Here is a 14,695-nt window from a genome sequence, read left to right on the forward strand (position 1 = left end):
GCTGGAGAGATGGCTCAACGGTTAAGAGCATTGCCTGCTCTTCCAAAGGTCCTGAGTTCAATTCCCAGCAACCACATGGTGGCTCACAACCATCTGTAATGAGGCCTGGTGCCCTCTTCTGGCCTGCAGGCAGAACACTGTATACATAACATAAAGAGAAAAAAAGAATGTTTGTATACATAATAAATAAATAAATAAATATTTAAAAAAAGAATGTGTGTTCATAGCTTTTAGGAGCAACATCTGGGCATGTCAGAGAAATGTATTAATTGTGTCATTCAAATCCTTATGAAATTTAGTTCCAGCTGCTGCAGAAAATGTGTTTATTAAAAAAAAAAATCCTACAAGTTGTGGCTTTAGGTTTCATTTTAAACCTAACCTATAAAAACTAGAAATATTTCTAATTATGTAGACACTCTGTTATAGAGAATAGAAAAGTAAATTACCTCCCCCACAATTATTTTTTAAAAATCACATTTTTTTCAACTAATCATTACCCAAAATGGCTTAATGTCACGTGCCTGGAAAATAAAGTAATTTCTTTAGGCATCATCCCAAGTTTAATTGGGTCATATCCATAACTCTGGGGAGCACAGCAATTTGTTTAATTACACAGAGGTACATTTTGCAACTACTTCATATTGCTGGGTACACATGAAGACAGCAGCTCTCCACAAGACACTCTCGACAGATTACTGACTTTTTATAGCTCAGGGAAACTATTTTCCCCACATTAAAATTACCATGGCCCTGCTCTGCAAAAAAAAAAAAAAAAAGGGAATGTCACTCCCCTCTTCAGTGCCCACAGGCTGTCCTTCTGGGCTGAGAAAGGGCTCAGAATCATTCCTGCTCACAAGACAGACAGCCACCGCTGCCATGGCCACCTGATCTAAAAGTCAAACTGCCTGGACTCTAGCAGAGGCCCTCACAATCCAGTCGAGAGCCTGGGTTGGGTGAAATGCTCGTGTACAACAACCAGTCCTTCCAGGAACGTCAGAAGTTCTCTCTCACCAGCAACAGAGTACAGAGTACAGATCCCATAAGAACAGTACTAAGCTGATCCTCTGAAACTGGGGGCAAGTGTTTTGGCTGTAAAATGTCACACACTAAATATTCCATTCTTTGCAGCTTGCACACTTGCCATTGCCACCACAGACATCCGGTCCACCCTCACCAGCTACACCACACAGAAATGGTATGGCTGTAATCCTACAAAATCAGGTAACAAGTCGGCCTTGGCTCCCAGGATGCAGCTTGCCAACTGTCCTAGCTCACGTTCTGATGATGAGATAAAAAATTCTGACCAAAAGCAACTCGGGGAGGAAATGGTTTATTTCCCTTACACTCTCAAACATCATCCATTATAAAGGAAGCCAGGAAAGAAACCTGGAGGCAGACAGTGAAGCAGAAGCCTTGGAGGAACACTGCTGACTTGATTGCTCCCCAATGGCTTGCTCAGCCTGGAACCCAGGCCTGCCTGGCTAGGGGTGGCCCGGCCCACAGCAGACTGGGTCATCCCCGACATCAGTCATTAATCAAGAAAATGACCTACAACCTAAAGGCCAATCTGAAAGAGGTAATTTTTCAGTTGAGGTTCAGTCTTCCCAGATAACTTTAGCTTGTGTTAAGTTGACAAAAAACAGAAAGCAAATGGGCGCACCAACCTCTGCTGCAGCACACAGGAAGCAGAACACTCCAGATAAATGAAGCAACCCTCTTTGGTCTCTAAATCTACCTTTACTATACAGCACAAAATACTGTGCCCTGCCCCCATGCTGAGAAAGAGTCACACAAATCCTATAGCCATCTTACACACACACACACACACACACACACTCCATTTAAACTATATTTCTGAATGGCAGCTTGAAGGATATGCGATGTGAAATCAAGGATTTATTAAGGAAACTAGAGTGCTCTTTATGAATAGCATAGAGCTGAGTTTGGGTGCCCTCACTAAGGATACAAACTACCACTCTTAGCCCTGGGCTGACTGACATCGTCTCTTCTGTGGGGGTTCCTAGCTACACTTACATTTTCTAGCCTACTAAATCAGGACAAATGAGGTTGAGCCCTAGCACAGCCAGCAGTTTGAGACTGGCTCTTATTTTCTCCCTAGCTACCAGATAAACCACCCAGGACCCCAGCTTCTGCAGAAAGCATGATGCAAGGTGAAAAGAGGCTGCCTACCAGGGCAGCCATGCAGAAGTCCACTAGGGATGCCAGCTGTGCCGGAGACAGAAGCCTCCAAACATACAGATTTCTCTGGCCGAGTCACTGAAATCTTGCAGTTACTGAAGCTGTTAGCTCTGCCATTTAAAATTCTGGCCATGAAGACTTAACCATTCCAGAGGGACGGGTCATAGTGTTTCACTCTTGGTCCCCATAGATTAATGATCCTCAGAATTCACATTTAGCTCTTTATTGTTATGGGTACTTCCTGTGATTTAACTCAGATCTTCACTTAATGGAAGACAAGCAAGAAGCCTCCACCAGCTATGACCAATAAAACCACAAGCGTCTCAGACAATAAACACACCCACTTAAACACAACTAGCAACTTTCATTTACCCACAAGCAGACCTAAATTCTTTGTACAAAAAGAGAAAGCACCCTGAGTATATAAAAATGCAGAATAAGATGCTGGGTCTAAATTAAGTCTGACAGTCATTAGATATCAAAGAGCAAAACAGTAAAGCCATAAACTTCCGAGTGCGTACTGGCAAAACAGAGTTAATAATAAATAGACTGACAGTGTGGCAGCTGTGTGCCTGTCCTAACCATTTTATTGCCTGTCCCAGCTGGCTTTCCGCTGTTGTAATAAATGCCTGACCAAAAGCAAATTGGGGAGGAGGTTTATTCGGTTTACAGATTACAGCCCATCACTGAGGAAAACTGAGGGAGGAACGTGAGGAAGGACTAAAGCAAAGGCCAAGGAAGAATGCTATGGTGCTCACTGATTTGTGATATAGATATGAATAATTTGCATTGGCACTGATTTTAGTCTATTGATATATATTTCTGCTCTTGATTAAAGTATTATGATTATACGGTTTATTTAAAAATGTAATGTATAATTAAGATAGATAAGCATCATTAATAGTCAAGCTTGTAGTCATGTTAGGTTTTTTTTTTAGATATATTGAGATATATTTCAGTTAGATAGGGATTCTTAAAATCTTTCAGAGGCTCCTTATGGCATTGATTAGCGATTTGGGCAAGAAAGTGCTCTTACCTGAACTTCTTGATGCTATGCTGTATGAACTGGACATGCAGGACCCACAGAGAAATGACTGCTGAACTTTCCTAAAGGTGAGACGATCCTTCGGGATTCCTGTTTCAAGAAAGAGTCTGAAAGACATTCCGCAGGACACAGAAGAAAGTGACTGACAAGCTGCCAATACAGGCAGAACTGTCTTTCAAATTTTCTTCTTCATGGAAAAGTCTTCTGGATACTATGGGCCAGAAGAACTTTGGGTGACTATCCAGACAGCGAGATGTCTCTGTCAATTTTAGAGTTCTGGAAGTAGCTTAAAATGCCCTTCCTGTTTATTTAGGTACTATTATATCCTTCTGGAGTCTTTGATGGAGTTGAAGAATATAAAGTTATAGTTTTCCTTAGTTATGATGAAAGATAAAATAAATATAAATAGTGTAGCTGTAATTCTTGCTTGATAACTGTTTTATGTAATTTTATTATGTTAAAGTTAAAACCTTCCTTTTTATTTAAACAGAAAAGGGGAGGTGATGTGGGATTCCTCTCTGTATGTTGTGAATTCCACTGATTAATAAAGAAACTGTCTTAGGCCTGCAGAAGACAGAACTTAGGTAGGCTGGGAAAACTAAACTGAGTGTTGGGAGAAAGAAGGTGGAGTCAAGAGAAGCCATGTAGCCCTGCCAGAGACAGATGCTGGAACTTTACCTGGTATGGCAATATACAGATTAATGGAGATGGGATAGTTTAGGATATAAGAGTTAGCCAGAAATACACTTAAGCTATTGGCCAGCAGTATTGCAAATAATATAGTCTCTGTGTGGTCATTTCAGGGCTTAGCAGCCAGGAACTAACTAGCAGCCTCCTACTACAGGTTTGTAGTAGGTTTGGTCCCAGGCTCATGTTCAGCTACCTTTCTTAAACAGCCCAGGCCTTACTGCGTAGGGATGGCACTGCCCACAGTGGGCAGGGCCCTCCTGTATTAATTAGCAATCAGAAAATGCCCTACAGGTCACAGGCCAATCTCATGAAGCCAATTCCTCAACTGAGGCTCCCTCTTCCAAAGTGGCACTTGGTTGTGTAAAGTTGACAGCTGAAGCTAACTATAACAGCATGGAAGCCTTCTACAATTCTTCAAGATTTGACGCTTTTGTGATTCTTTTTTTTTTTTTTTTTTTTTGGAGGCAGGGTTTCTGGTAGCTTTTGGTTCCTGTCCTGGAACTAGCTCTTGTAGGCCAGACTGGCCTCGAATTTTGTGATTCTTTGTATGTTTGTTTTGTTTTAAAGAAGTATAGAGTTTATGTAAGGCACAAACAGCAGAGTTGTGAAAATTGTGAATACAGCTCAGGTATGAATTCATCATTATCCCTGACAAACCTTGAAACTGCTATAAACTGTGATGTCAACTTTGAAAAATAAGTAACAGTTAATAGTCAGAATATTTCAAAGAATGATTCAACTGCAGTGTAGTCTTGAGAAACGATGTCGCATTGTATAATTAAAACCAGTTGCCCAGTGACTGGGGAAATGAGGGACTTCTGCAATTTCTAGTTTTATGTTAAAAATCAAAAAGCCAGGTTTGGTTGTACTATTGAGGCGGGGGAGGAGATCCAAGAGTGAAGCCCAGGCCTCACACAAGGACTGCAAAATTAGCATCCAAGAAAAAAAAACCCTGCTGGCAAAGAGGAAGAGGGACATTTGACCCAAAAAGGCCAGTGAGTAACCGACTCCACACACATGACAAGGTGCAACACAACCACCTGGACCTTTGGGAAACCTCTCCCAGGAGCCTCTCCCTGCTCAGATCTGCTTCCTACCGTATCCTTGCTTAATACATCCAGGCTTTATAAGTATCAGACACGGGCCTCTGTCCATTTCCCCCTTCTATTCAGAGACACAAAATCCTGGAAGTCCCAGCAGCCGTCTCCGGAACTCTACATTGCTGATGTGGGAACGCAGGGTGCCTTCTTCAGGTTGGCAGTCTCAAGGACGGAAGAATTTTACAGCCGACACAGAAGGAAATTGGAGGACAGTTTTGTGAGAGCTTAAAGGAAGAGAGAAAGCCAGGATCTTGTTATTGTTCTTTGTTTTGTTTATAAGTGAATGGGTCAGAAAAGTAGAAGAAAATGGTAGATAAAGAGGAAAAACAGAAGACACTGAGTTCCAACTCAGAAAAGCAGGAAGGCTCAGCAGTGAGGAAAGGGCCTCTGGGTATAAAAGTTCATCTCTCAGGGGCAGTAAGCTAGCTGGATGGGTAAAGGAACTTGCTACCAAGCCTGAGGACCTGCATTCAATTCCCAGGACCCATAAGGTAGAAAGAACTTCTCCAAGTTGTCCTCTGATCTAAATGGGGGGAGGGGAGGGGAGGGTGGAGACAGAGAGAGAGAACTGGGAGAGAAAGAGAGAGATAGACAGAAACAGAGAGGGTGAATATAGTGAATATAATAATAAAAATATTTTAAGTACATCTCTTACTAAAGGAATAGTTATGAGATCTTTAAAGTAAACATAGCTTAAAGTATAACTGAGGGCTGTTTCTGTCCATTTATATTAATATTCTCTCTCTCTCTCTTTCTCTCTCTCTCTCAGAAACAGTGTTTCTCTGTGTAGCCCTGATTATTCTGGAACTCTCTCTGTAGACCAGGCTGGCCTAGAACTCACAGAGACCCACCTGCCTCTGCCTCCTGAGTGCTGGGATTAAAAGTGCAAGCCATCGCGGCCCAGCTCATGATATTAACTCTTAAAGTAGGATGATCCTTGTAGTCTTATATTCTTTTGGGCAATTTAAACTATCACATAGCTCCATCTAGCACAGGTCCAGGGCCAGAGGCACAACTTAGAACCTGTACTCTAACTAAGAATCACATAGCGGTAGTTTAAAACAAATAAACGAGAAAGGCATTCTATAAAATAATCGTGATTTACCAGGAGAAAACAGTTTCTCTGAGTGGACTGAACACTACTGTCCTGTTTGCTTCCTATAGCTGTGAGAAACACCATGGCCAAAAGCAGCTATGGGAGAAAAGGATTTATTTGACTTACCCATCCTGATCAAAGCCTATCGTGGAGGGAAGTCACGGCAGGAACCTGAGGCAGGCGCATAGGCGGGGGCCACAGAGGAGCACTGCTCACTGGCTTGCTCTCCACAGCTTTCTCAGACTGCCTTCGTATAGGACCCCAGACTACCAGCCTAGTGGTGACACCACCCACAGGGGGCTGGGCTCTACCACATCAACCATTAGTCAGGAAAATGTCCCACAGACACTCCCATGGGCCAACCTGACAGAGACAATTCCTCAGTTAAGGTTCCCTTTTCTCAGGTGACTCGACCTGGGTCAAGATGACAAACACTAACCAGTGTAACTTCTAATCCAAAAACCAAAGCTAACAGGATGGCTCAGTGGGTAAAAGCTCTTGCTGTCTGACTCCATGTTTGAAGGAAAAGACAGACTCCTGAAATGTGACCTTTGACCACACACATGCCAAGGCACACAAAGGCACACAGACACAAACACACGCACATAACAAAATAAAAATTTAAAAACCGAAACTTCATAAGCTCTGACAAGTAGAAAAATCCCCACCACAAAATATTTTATGCAAAAATATATTATAAACGTTGTGCAAGATTAACTTGAGGCCATATGTATGATATACACAAAACACTCTTGAATTCAGTGTTTGTACATGGATCCCATACCCATGATACTTCTTTATGTTTATGCGGAAACTTCCAGCATCCAAAGCACTTCTGATCCTGGGCACTCCAGAAGAAGGATACTTAAACAGGAGCTTGATCACATCAAGCAACTGGTTCACTAAAGTGGTACCTACGACACAGGCATCCAAACATGAGGATTGACTGCTAACGTTGAGATGTCAGCACTCCATGGTCTGGTTTCAAGTTCTGACTGCCAGAGAAATGTGCAAGGGAGATGGTAAGATGAGAGGCGAGGCCTGGTGGGAAGTTTCAAGGCACCGGGGCTGTGGTACTAAAGGACCTCGGTTTCCTCTTCCCACACTTACTCTGGCCTTGAAGCACTGAGTCGATCACTTATATCATGATGTGACATCTTGTCATATGCCTAAAGGCAAAAGAGAGCCAATGGATCACAGCCTAAAACACTGAATGAAAACAAACCTTATTCACTTTGTTATAAGTGTGCGGGCATTTGTTACCCTAACAGACTAAAATGACGAGCACACTGAAAAGAAAGGAAACTATACAATTACATGGCAAAAGAGTCAATATATACGTATAAATATACATAATAAATGAATGTAAAATTACATGGTAAAAGAGTCTACACATAATACAGATTTACTCACAGTTATATTTATTTCTAAAATATGTAATACGACAGAAAACCACTTTCAACCAATTTCAGCATTTATTCAGGATTTATTTGGCTCCACTAATCTGATGGTAGAGAGGACCCTAAAAACATGTTCCAGGAAAATTTTCAAAAAAATAGAAACTGAGGTCTAGGCCTGGTGATATAGGCTAGAAATTGCAGCTATTTATCCCAGCTATCCAAGAGAGTGAGGCAAGAGAATCCTAGGATTCACTTGAAGAGCCTGGGTAACTCGGTGAAACCTATCTCAAAATAAGAAACCTTTAAGAGGACTCGGTGGTGGATGGCATACCTAGCATGGCCAGGGCATAGGTTTAATTGTTTGTACTAACTGTTTATACCACCCAGGAAAAGTAAAACACAAAGTTGAAAATCATACCAGATGCTGAGAACAGAACCAAGGCGTAAAAGCTTGAGCTAGAAGATGAGAGTGTACCCTAGGATATTTGGAGCATCTAAAATTGAAATAAAAAGTTATATAAAAGCGTCCTCAGGATGAAAAAAAAGACAAAAATGGAAGAAAAGAAAAAAACGAAACAAGGTGGTAAACTCCAAGAGCGGGCATGGGTGCAGGGAAAAGCGAAGGAAGAAGCGACTGAAATGTGAACGTGGAGAAGTCTCTATCTAGGGCTGTCTGCCAGCCTAGGAGCACGGGCTCTGACCAAACAGCCAGCCTTGGGCAAGTGCAAAGACATAACTCAGAGAGAGTACTCATTCATCAAAGAAAAAGACCGAACGAAAATAAGGGGGGATACTCCCCCATTTGAGGACAACATGACCTCACAGGGAACCCAAAGACAGACTAGCCCAAGCTGGAATCCATTCGAATAAGAACTACCCTATTCTTAAAACTCCATGTCTTGAGAAAGAAGGAAGAAAAAAATATCCTGTACCAGATGCCCGTCTCTAGTGCCCATCTGGAAGAAAGAATTTCTACTCTTCTCTATTCCCAGAGTTTTAGGAGCCCAACTACACTGACTGGCTCCTCTCTCTTCCTTTCATTTCTTAATCCAAAGCAAAAAGGTTTGGGAGACCACTAGGGAGACTACGGCAGCCCTAGGCCAAAGCCAACAGTTACCTTGAAGTCTCTATGAAGAGAGACCTTTCTCCAATACCTCCCATCCAAGTTCTTTATACTAACTCAGAGCCTTCCAGGTAAAGCCAAAATCAACAAGGCAGCCCTTCACCCCCACTCCCTGCATCTACCCTTTACTGTCACCACCAAAGTCCTAGAACAAGGCAGTCTACACTCTAGATTTCCACCCACTGTGAACCCTGGTGCACACCGGCCTTAGGGCTCTCACCACTAGGTGTCATTGCCGGCAGAGGCTCCCTTGGACACCTTGACCTTCTTGCTTCTCAAACACCTCATACTTATCTTTCAAACGCAGAGTTCCTCAAATCTCATGCCACCTACCACTGTTCTTACACTCCAGAACATTTGTCCCACAGCAGCTGAGACTTAGCCGGGACAAGCGTAACCCACCATCTCCCCATCACTAGCAGCAGACGCAGCTGCCCCGTCTAAGCCTACATGTGACTGGGTTACCAACCAAGTCACAAACCACCAAGGGCAACAGAGTACTGCCCTAAAAGCTATCATCCAGCTAGCCTGAATCACACAGTCACCCAACCAATGATGAGGTTCTAGCAATTCTACCTCCTCTAATTTCCCTCCTCCCAGCCCTTCCTCTTCCAGTTCATTTCCTTCCCCCTCCAGGGTCTGGACGGCCAGGAAACGAACTAGCAGCCAAGTGGCTCTCTCCTTCTACAGCCAACAGAGATATCTGCCCTGTTGATCGGTATATTCCTACCATGCATGACAAACCCTAAAGTATCCTGAAGGTTGAAAAGAAGTAAATGAATACATTAAGTCATTCATGAAGCTTGTCCATCATAATGCTGACCACACCCCACTGTCAGTCAGGATAGGGTATGGAGATCTGACAATCTAGTATCTCTCACCTCTGCGTTCCCAGTGGATAAGGTGGTTCTTGGTACTGTAGGCACTCAACTAGATAGAAACTCTGGAAAGACATACCCCATAGTATTAAGTTTAGTTAGCCCTGAAGAAACAGTATCAGTGCAGACACAAGGCGGGGAGGGTAGAAACTTTATTCCATACATCTCTATGTTGACATAAATATTTTTCCCAATGTACATGTGGTTCCAAATGCCCAAAAGTAAGTTAGAAACAATGCCTAAGTACAATATAATGCTCTGAGGACCGTGCTCATTCTGGGAAGCCAGGAGCTCAGTGGGCAAGTGTTTGTTGCACATATATGAGGACCCAGGTTTGGATCTTAAACACCCCTGTAAAAAGCCAGGTATAGTTGTGCACCTATAACCCCAGCACTGGGGAGCAAGGGGAGGCAGGGACAAGGGGATTGCAGAAAAACTGAGGGCCTGAAGTTTACTGAGACTGTGCCTCAAGAAAATGAAAGATCGACAGAGGACCCACGTACACATATACACATATGAGCACACATACACACATGTGTACACTGGACACACAAAAACTGAATTTAAACAAGCACTTAAAATCAGTTAATTAACTTTTAAAGAATTGAGAAGGTGAGAAATTTGAAGTCTGTACAGCAATTTAGAGACACACTCCCAAGGGAAAAGCACAACCTACTTTCTTCAAAGGGTGTTTCTGGAGTCAGAGATCCAGTGGAGCATAGTACAGACAAGTCTTTTCATATGTATCGAACGAAGATGTTTTCATCCAAGCATCCCAATGACCAATAAAAATTGCCTGTCAACATATAAGTATCTATGAAAACTGTGAAGTATGTCTATACCTACTGATGGTGGGCCAACTTGAAGCAGAGGCTGTCCCGTGTTGGCATAACCACCTAGCAAAATTCGTTCCGGATTTATTTTCAGAATTTTTGAAATGACCAGCATCCAACAGTAAGAATGAGATTATAAATTTCAGGCAAACCGATCAAGCAACGCTCTAAAGCAGCTTCCCTTGGAAAACTGCGCAAACGTGATGTTTGTGCATGGCTCTAGAACAAAATCCTTTCCCCTGACGGAAGTGAAGCAACACAAATACCAGTCCAAGCCAAGTCTCCTTTACAATCCAGGGAGCTTTGAGCATCTAAAACAACAGAACTTTCTTAAAAATCAACTCTAACGATCTTTTAGATTCAGAAAATTGAGCGCTACAAGGCGACTGTTAGAACCCTGGGAGAAGGAAGCTGAGAGGATGCGATCTTTAACTGCCTTTGGGAAAGGTCAAACCTGCTCTCTCTGGTTTAGCCTCTCAAGGAGATGAAAGAACTGGCTGAAAAGATCCACTGACTGCATTGTCTCGCTGCTTGAATAGGAAAGTTTGGTAAAGCCTGCACAAAAACAGCCGGTGCTCAGGAGAATTTGCCCTGGGCGAGGACAGAGAAACCAGCCAAGTATATAAAACTCGGTTTGCTGTAGAGTCGCAGGTATTTTCACAGTTTTTGGACAAGCCAAACTTTCAAAATGTAGAACATTTCAAATGGTCAGTCCCTCCCCTTACAGAAACGTGGATTCGGAATATTAAAAGTCAAAATATCGTGTCTCACTAGGCATTTATTTGAATTTAAGAGCTTCGACGCCAAATAAAAAGGACCCTTTCTAACCTTCGGCTTTCGAAAACTCAAAAAAAAAAAAAAAATCCCTACTAGAAGGCAATCACCATATTAAAACCAAACCCTAAATGATAAAGAATTTTTTATTCCACTCAACAACTGCTAGGAAGATGACAGGCTCCCTTTAATCCCAGGCCTATCGCATAGTTTCTCAATAATTAAGAACTCTGCTCTCCACTGCAGAGAGGCCAAACCAAGAGGGAAAACCGGCATTTCCTGGGAAGTACCAAACCCAGAGGGTGGGAATGATGTTCAGTCCGGGAAGCTGCGCCGTGGACCAGGCCGGGAGCAGCCGAAGCCACGGTGCACGCGGCCCGCAGGACCCCGACGCAGGCCAGGCCGCACGCGGGACGGGAGCTATCGGGATGAAGGATGCGCAGGGAGGATGCGGCGCCACCTGCGGCCGGGAGGGACCAGGGCAGGTCCGCAGCCCGAGCGCGGCACCCTCGGAATCCCGCCCCACGTCCCCCGGAGGTCGGCCAGGAGCCTGGGAAGGACGACAGCCGCACTCACCACGCCGCGATCCGGGATCCATCGTCCCGCCGCCCGCACCGCAGCGCACAGCGGCGACAGACGCCGCCCCCGGCCCGGCACCGCGCGGCCACGCCCCCTTCGCGGCCAGGGGGCTGGATTGGCGAGCGCTGCGGCCAATGGTGAGCGGTCAGGAGCTGGCCGCGTAGGCGCTGCGGGGGCGGGGCGCTGCGGAGGAGGCGGTGCCTCCTCAGGCCTCCTCCTCCAAGGTGGGGGGGAACCAGGAGACCCGGGTACCCCTCTGCTTGCAGACCCTTTGAGTCACCACCTGTAGCCTAACCTTCACCTGTGTCTTGAGTGCTTCGGACCCAGGATATGTTACCCACCTGTATGTCCTCAGACACCGTGCAGGGCTGAGCATTCACCCAAGCCTGAGAGGATTATAGCCCTGTCATCAGTTGGCATTAAGCCCCGCTCAGTCAGATCTGTCCAGAACCCTCCCATCTTTTTCATCTACAGATTCCTCTTCCCTGTCTTCACCCATTCCCAAATCCTACTCCCCCCACCTATGAGGAAAGCCACACTGCCTATTATAGGATAGTCTTGAACTATCAACTTATCCTGGTCTCCGGTGATGTCAGATAACTGAAGCGAAAATAAACAAGACAGGCAGGGAAGGGAATAACAGAGAAGGCAGTATGCTTTCCGAGGTTCCAAAGGAAGTGAGCTTCACAAACAGAAATATCACGCATGCCTTCTGTTTTTATTTACAATTCATATCACAAAATGGAAACAGTTTTATACAGAGAGAGAGAGAGAGAGAGAGAGAGAGAGAGAGAGAGAGAGAGAACCAATTGAATCCCAATAAAGAGCCCAAGAAAAACTGATTCAGGTTTAAGGCCTTTAAGACATGTGACCAATTAGCCACTAGTAAATACCTGTTGATAGAGATTTCAGCAGAGTTCACACCATCACAAAGACAGCAGAAAAAAACATGCACCATTCACAAAATCTACACTGCTTTCAAAGCATTTTTAAAAACTCTAACCCCAGTTTCTATAACATAGCAATGTGAAATATGCAGGTAAACAAGATTTTAGTTCCTCTGTAGTCTAAACATTGGCACTGGGATAAATTTATTCCCAGCCCAAAGAAGAATCGACATTCAGACTAAAATTGTCTTTTCTCCTTTTCATCTGCTCTTACCCAGGGGAATGGCCGCCGTGTATATATTCAGGTCATTGATCAAGAACTCAAAACCCTGGAGGTATATGATACCCAGAATGTCTTTCTTGTGGTTGCTAGTTACATTTCCCCCAGTTCTCCTTCTTCAGTAACCCGTGCATTACCTAAGCGGCCTCTGCACTCACTTTGAACACACCGTGATCCCTAACTGCCCGGTTCTGAAGTGTTGGCATTTGCTGCATCCACATCACTGCCCTTTCACTAGAGCTCAGCTACCTGGGGAAGACCTCACTTTATTCTCCACTCCCATCCAGTGTGATACTTTATACTGTCGGCCTGAGAATGCAGTTAGCATCGTGTCCACAGCATACTGAAAGCATTTCAACTTCACTACATCGCTAAACAAGAAGCCTGGAGCAAGCACTAGGACTCCTGCAGCATCTCCAGGGGGTCACGTGTCTTGGACTTCTTAGAGTCACTAGTATTATGTCCCTTGTCATGTGATGTTTGCCATCATATTCACAAGATGGGTCCTCTAGACATTGCCTCACATTCAGGAAAATGATAGATGGACAAAGGGCAAAAGATCAGTGATTCCCATGCCAGCAGGATTCTTTCTGCCCCTTTTAACAGTCTTTCCAGGAAGCCCCATCAGACCCATGTCAAATGGCTACAAAGGAGTCAAAAGTGTTACATATCTGGAGACAGAAAGACCTCCAGTTTCTATTAGTAGAAGAGAAAACGTATGCAGAGCCCATGGACAGCCAGTACCTGCCGAAGTTGCTAAATAAGTAAATTCATGACTGAGTCTCCCATGGGGATTCCTCATGAAAAGACCCATGTTATAAAAAAAAAAAAAAACTACTGAAATCTCAGTAAGAAAACAATGTACAGGGTTTAAAAATGAGCAATATGTCTGAACAAACCTTTTGTCAACGTGGGCATGGGAAAATACGGGGATCGAATAGGCATATGCTCCCCCCAAATATGCCATTAGGGAGTTATAAATTAAAACACAAATTAAATAGCACAGCATACATACTGGATTGACTGAAATCCAAGACTGCAGCAAGGCCAAATGTTGGCAAGGACACAGAGCCACGGGGCTGCTCATTCACTGCTCCTGGGAATGCAAAATGGAACTGCCACTTTGGAGGACAATTTGGCAGTTTCATACAAGGCAAAGGCTAATTTTTCCATAGGATCGAGCAAACACGTTTTTAGAAATTTATTCAATGGAATTTAAATTGATCCAAGTGCACATAAAAGTCACACCTTAGACTGGAGAGATGGCTTAATGGTTAAGAGCACTTGCTGCTCTTGCAGAAGACAGGGGCTTAGTTCCCAGCACCCATACAGCAGCTCACAAACATCTGTAACTCCAACTCCAGGGGACCAGATGCCCTCTCCTGGCATGCACATGGTACATGTGTATATACGTCAGTCATACACACATACTCTTAAATAAAAACAAATCATTTTTAAAATCTTAAAACATATGCTTAAATGTTTAACCATAATCACAAACCACTGAAAGAAACCAAAATATCCTCGCTTGGAAAGTAGCCAATGGTGTATCCGTATAATGGAATATTATTCCACAAGGAGAAAAAGTGACCAATGGCACCACAAAGGAATGATGAAACCACTCACACTTAAATAAGAGAAGCCAGTTGGGGAAAATAACTATGTGTTACATGATTATGAAAGTGTGACATCCTGAAAAACTGAAAATCGGGAGAGCGTAAGCTCAGCGGTTGCCAGGGGTCAGGGGAAGAAGAAAAGCAAAGACTAAGTAGACCCAGCTCAGACCGTTAGGACAATGGTTACACTGGGGG

The 14,695-nt window shown here is 43.9% G+C and overlaps 1 protein-coding gene across 3 annotated transcripts in view; it reads right to left on the reverse strand.

The window, feature by feature from the left end:
* Positions 1-11,826, reverse strand: part of Wasf3 (WASP family member 3) — a 96,938-nt gene extending 85,112 nt beyond the window's left edge. For 2 of the 3 annotated variants that reach the window (XM_050161959.1, XM_050161956.1), the window contains exon 1: positions 11,715-11,826. The gene's annotated coding sequence lies outside the window, so the exon portion shown is untranslated. Of the gene's footprint in view, positions 1-3,235; positions 3,259-11,714 lie in introns of those variants that run through there. The other variant, XM_050161957.1, reaches the window with a different exon arrangement.
* Positions 11,827-14,695: the final 2,869 nt, after the last annotated feature.

Source organism: Alexandromys fortis, unplaced genomic scaffold (assembly GCF_014885135.2).
Source record: "Alexandromys fortis isolate MF-2015 unplaced genomic scaffold, M_Fortis_MF-2015_v1.1 scaffold_118, whole genome shotgun sequence".
Lineage (NCBI taxonomy): Eukaryota > Metazoa > Chordata > Mammalia > Rodentia > Cricetidae > Alexandromys > Alexandromys fortis.